This window comes from Microtus oregoni, unplaced genomic scaffold, assembly GCF_018167655.1.
Source record: "Microtus oregoni isolate MIOR12 unplaced genomic scaffold, Mior012 000021F_ref0000039, whole genome shotgun sequence".
NCBI classification, from domain to species: domain Eukaryota; kingdom Metazoa; phylum Chordata; class Mammalia; order Rodentia; family Cricetidae; genus Microtus; species Microtus oregoni.
In genome coordinates, this window is record NW_024543080.1 from 7,993,050 (window position 1) to 7,999,125 (window position 6,076).

The window sequence follows — 6,076 nt, forward strand, 5'->3', positions numbered from 1 at the left end:
CTGTCAACTCATGGGCAAGCCCACTGGTAGAGATGGCCATCCTAGAAAGTCTTGATTGAGTACGGTCAGTAGTTGACACCTTCTTGGCATGATCCACATTCTCTCTCATTTCTGAGAATCCTTCCCCCATCCATCCTTTGATTAGTACACCCTGTTGACTCTCCTTGCTTCCTCCTCCTTAGCTTTTTATGTGATTGTTCTTGTTTACTTTGGTCTCTATATTTGTAGAATGCTTTTCCAAATTTACCTTCAAATTCCTGAAAGTATAGACTACCTTATTTTGTTATTGAGCCACTTTAGATAGGAATAATTATCTTCCAAAGCAATTTTATGTGTCCATTGGAGCAAGGGTTATTTGTGGCTCTGCTTGTGACCTCTTCAGGATCTGGTAAGTAAAGCAAGTTGTAAAAATAATCATGTTCCACGTTCTTAAAACCCCTTTAGACTTCCAATTATTTCTTTTAAACCTTACTGTACGGTCTTAAAGGGAAAAAGACTGACCACCTGTTCTAGATTTTCCATTAAAATAAGCAAGAGGAAAATAGAAGCTCTCCAAGGGGACATGTAGGTATTGAGTGTAAACTTGGAACCAAGCAATAGTCTAAAAATTGAGGCTACATTATTTAATGTATAGCCTGTGATGCTTCATGGGAAAGGTAGCAGAGAGTCTCCCTGAAAGCATCACCTTGCTCTTGGGGATCTATGTGACACATCATGAACAGAGATGAGTAGAGAGTGGGTAAGGCCAGTGACCTTCAAAACTCCTTAGGACATTAGTCCTATTTAAGGATACACTTCGGATTGAGACCCTTCAGAAGAAAGTGGTCCCTTGTGAGTGTTCAGTCAGTGAGGTTTGAAAGGGCTGACAGTCTAGTACAGACCTACGGCTTAATTCAAATCTCAACAGTTTCAGCTGTCATTGGTCACTACAAGCAGGGACCTAGAAGTCGTGGGTGACATGGTTTATCACAGTTTAAAGTCAAGTGCTTTGGAACCAGTGATGAAAGGAACTGATTAATATATCATTTATTAAGTCACTTAAGCCTCCTCTTCTCTTCCTTCTTCCCTCCCTCCCTCACCCCCGTATCTCCCCGAGACAGGGTCTTGCTATGTACTCCTGGATGATCTGGAACTTACCATGTAGCTGAGGCTGGCCTGAAATGGGACTACCCTCTTAGTTCTCTATCCAGGTCACCGGGACTAAAGGCCTTTGCCTCTATGTGTGTCTTAAGTCACATTGTTCTTTTAGTCTGTATCACATACTATGCTAGGGACAGAGAAAGATGTTACAAAACGGAATTATAGAAGTAAGTTTCATCGTCAAGAAAGACAACCCTGCTTCAATAGATAATACATAAATATAAGACTATTAAAAATTAGGTTGGAGATGAATGTAGGAAGTTTAGTAACAATAGCGTGACAGAATCAGTATTACTAAAAGGCTAGCTAAAAACTCTCCTCCAGCAGGAGGTGCTCGTGTGCACCTCTAAACTCAGCAGATCTCAGAGTTCAAGACCAGCTTGGACTACAGAGGAAATTCCAGGACAGCTTGGGTTACTCAGAGAAGCCCTGTCTTAAAGAAACAAAAACAAACAAACAAACAAATAAATAAGAACTCCCCTCCACTCTGTTCCAGGACTATTTGCGTGTTTCTCAAGGAGGAGATGGGGATGATTATTCATTTAGTTCAGTATAACCTGAAGCTGTTTCAATCTACAGGCTCTGGGAGGTCTGGCATGTGGCATCCTTGGGGACACTGTAGGGAACAGTTGTAATACTAGAAAAACAGAATTTGAACTAAAGGTAAAATCCACAGCTCATTTTATCTGTGGCATTCCTTCACATGGCACTGAAGTTGCTGTTAAATTCCTCTGCTAAACCATCTTAACTCAGGGCCAGTAGGAAGATGGGAAGAGGCCATGTTAGGGCCATTTTCAAAGCGTAAGCATTAACCTACTTCTTATTCTGTCCCCTCCTTTTATGAACTTCTGTACAGCCTTCTAAAATACGAAAACCTGAACCACACAACAATCTCTGTGTCACTCCACAAGGAAAACGAGGCAGAGGAATGGGCAGACAGCTGGCCAGCTTGGGCAGGCCAGCATGTTCTCCAGGGAGGAGTCATTGGAGGGCTTTCAGAGAGGCAACCATTGTAATCACAAAGGGACAGCCACTTGGTGGTCACTTGTTATATGCCAATCACTCTTGTGGGCTCCTTTCAAACTGCCTCAAAATACATTTGGGGGGGCATACTGCTTAGATTCGAGCTCTAAAATCCCCGGTACCTCCGCCTTTGATTGTGCTTCTTCCTCAGTGAAGACCCTTCTTTTCACTCCAAACGAGCAGAGAAAATCCCATTTACCCTTCACATTTCACAGGTCGACGTCTATTGGCCTTGAGAATTTTCCTAACTTTGTTCAATCTGAGAAGACAGATCTTTTGTCTACTAAATCTCCAATGTATGTGTGTCTGTAACCACATATATATGCATTTGTACTATTTATAGACATATAAATATGAATACACACATATTATTTTTTTTGAGATGGCTCTCACTCTGCAGTTCAGCCTAGTCTTGAGTTCCCACTCTTTCTGCCTCACTTTCCTCCCAGTACTGGAATTATAGCATGCACTACCATGCCTGGGAAGTATTTGCAATTTTCATGCAGGACCTCATTTTCACCCTTAATCTCTCTGCTGTAAGCACACATAGTTCACATCGGACTTGCTTACTTTCTCCTCCAGAGTGGAAACTGTGAGTTCTTTCCCTTAAGCATACTGTTTTACAAAGTTGTGCTATATATCTTTTGCATCTAAATCATGTGAGATGTCTATTTCAAAATACAGATTATTGGTATTTCCTTCAACTTTGCTGAATTACATCTTAGGTCTGCCAGGTGATACCCATGTTTTAAACCAACCTCTTAAGGGGCTGCATCTATCGTAGCTTGGGCATCGCTATCTTAGCATAGAACAATGATTCTCAACTAGGGGTGACTTGGCCCCCGAGAGAACATTCCACATCTGGAAACATTTTCCTCAGCATAGCTGGGACAGGAGTTAGTGCTTCTGGCAAAGCCGAGGATGCTACTTAATGCCTTACCATACACAGGACAGTCACCAGAGCATTGATAAGAAATGCAGGCACGGAGTGAGTAACACTGTGAGCATGCAGTCACTCAATGGGCATTTCTAAATAACAAGATTGTTGTTCCTACATGCCCTTCAACGGAAGAATGGATGAAGAAAGTATGGAATATATACGTATTAGAGTATTACTCAGCAGTAAAAAACAAGGACTTCTTGAATTTTGCATACAAATGGATGGAAATAGAAAACACTATCCTGAGTGAGGTAAGCCAGACCCAAAAAGAGGAACATGGGATGTACTCACTCATATTTGGTTTCTAGCCATAAATAAAGGACATTGAGCTTATAATTCATGTTCCTAGAGAAGCTAAATAAGAAGGTGAATCCAAAGACAAACACATAGGCATCCTCATGAATATTAACCTTCATCAGGCGATGAAAGGAGACAGAGACAGAGACCCACACGGGAGCACCGGACAGAAATCTCAAGGTCGAAATCAGGAGCAGAAGGAGAGGGAGCACGAGCAAGGAACTCAGGACCTCGAGGGGTGCACCCACACCCTGAGACAATGGGGATGTTCTATCGGGAACTCACCAAGGCCAGCTGGCCTGGGTCTGAAAAAGCATGGGATAAATCCGGACTAGCTGAACATAGCGGACAATGAGGACTACTGAGAACTCAAGAACAATCGCAGTGGGTTTTTGATCCTACTGCACGCACTGGCTTTGGGGGAGCCTAGGCAGTTTGGATGCTCACCTTACTAGACCTGAATAGAGGTGGGCGGTCCTTGGGCTTCCCACAGGTCAGGGAACCCTGATTGTTCTTGGAGCAGATGAGGGAGGGGGACTTGATCGGGGGAGGGGGAGGGAAATGGGAGGCGGTGGCGGGGAGGAGGCAGAAATCCTTAATAAATAAATTAATTAATTAAAAAAAAAAGATTATTGTGACATGCGTTGAGAACAGCAAAGCTGGGCACTCTTAATCCTTTGTTCCTCTGAGCCTGCTTGGTGGGACTGCTCACAGCATTGAACTTGCCTAGCTATGCCTCACTGGGAGCAAGGTCCTTAAGGTCTAGGACCATGCAAAATGCATCCACTCATTTAATGATAACATGTTGTATTTATCAGCTTGTAGAGAAAAATTGTCTTTTATATGTTTCTATTATAATTAGTGAGTGTCAACACGATTGAATTGAAAGATGACTAAGAGATGTTAGTAAAACACCCCTGGGAGTGTCAATAAAGGCATTTCTGGAAATGATTGGCATGTGGCTCAGTAACAGAAGAGGAAGAGCCTACCCTGAATGTAGATGGTACTGCTAATAGGCTAGTATCCTAGACAGAATAAAGCAGGAGAAAGAAGAAGCTGGGTGGTCCCACCCCTCCCGCTCTCTGCCCTTACTTGCTCGCCATCTTGACGTAGGCTTCTTTGTTCTGCTATTCCCTTCCTGCCCTGATGGACTAAAGCTCTAAAACCATGAACCCAAATAACTCTCTCTTCATTATAAGCTTCTTTTCTTTGCTATTTGAGCAAAATAACAATAAATACAATAATTTTCCCCTCTAGGTCTCTATGTAGTGTTTTAAAGTGTAGACACCTAATACTGATTTCCTTGGACAGTCTCAGTGTCCTTAGGGAAGGATACAGTATTGTTCTTTATATTACTGAAGTGGAAGTCCACTGAAAGCAATTCCACAATTTAGAGGTCAATCAGTGGACCAGCAAACTCATTAGGGTTCGTACCTCTGCCTTCCCCATACAAATCCTAAATCCATGAGGCTTCCCAAACGTTGATTTCAACACCTTGTTTCTAATGGTGCATGCTTGAAATGTGTCTCCACTCAACTTTTTGATTGTTTATTCCTGAAAGAGTCCTCATTCACCACGACACATGGCATCTCCATTGTCTGAAGAGAGTACGTGTTCAGATTGCCTTTATAGAAAGCATCAGCTGGAAGCACATTTGGATGATGGTCAATCTGAATCCTTAAAGTGGGCTTTATTTTTAAATGTAGGCCATACAGAATATTTGCCAGTGTTTTACTAGTATGATAAACAAAAGATTTATTGTATGAAAATAAACTCTCAGATATTTTGTGTTTGTTTGTATGTGTTTGTGTGTGTGTGTGTGTGTGTGTGTGTACACATCAACAACATAGAAGAGAAACACTGGGTGACTGTCCAGGCAGCCCGCTGTTTCTGTCATTTCATGCTTTTTTGGAAGTTGCTTGCTTGCACTTCCTGCTTACTCAGGTAATATTACTTTCCTTCTCTGGTCTTTGATGGGGTTGAAGACTAGCTAGTTATAGTCACGATCCTCTTGTGTCTTAGCCAAGGCATATTTAGGCATAAGACGTAGATTCTTTGGGATAGGACAGTTATCGGAGTAATTGCTAATTACCTGTGGTCCGGACATTTAGAATGTGTTGCTTGGTGTTGTTCTTGTTCATTGTAGTTTCATTTTTTGTTTATGTTATGACCTTTTATTTCTTTTGAACAATACTTGATAGTTCTTATTGCATATAGTTTTATGTTAGGATTAGAACCTTAATTAGAAATAAAAGAGGAAATGTTGTAGGGGCTCGACCCATTTAGTCAGTGACCTTTGGGATAACAAGCCACATGGGCACGACTTTCTCTGGATATGTGACTGGATAAAATTGAGGAGGGGGCATGCGTGCTCTCTCTCTTGAGTGGTCAGAGCAGGAGCAAGCCTTGCACTTGGTCCTCATTTCTTTTGGGCAGAACGGTCTTTTCATTTTGGGGAGTAAGGGGTTAAAAGCACACAGGAATGTTGATAATGGTGTGAACTATATGTGTGTGAGACCGAAAGTAATAGAAGAAATTGTCAGGCCTTCTGCTCAGTATATTGCACCCCTACCTGCCCGAAAAACAAAGTCAATGGCAGCATTTGGTGTTCCCAGTTTGGCTGCTGTGCACTGAGGTTCTCTGGCATTTGGATAATGCTTTGACTATAGAGCATCA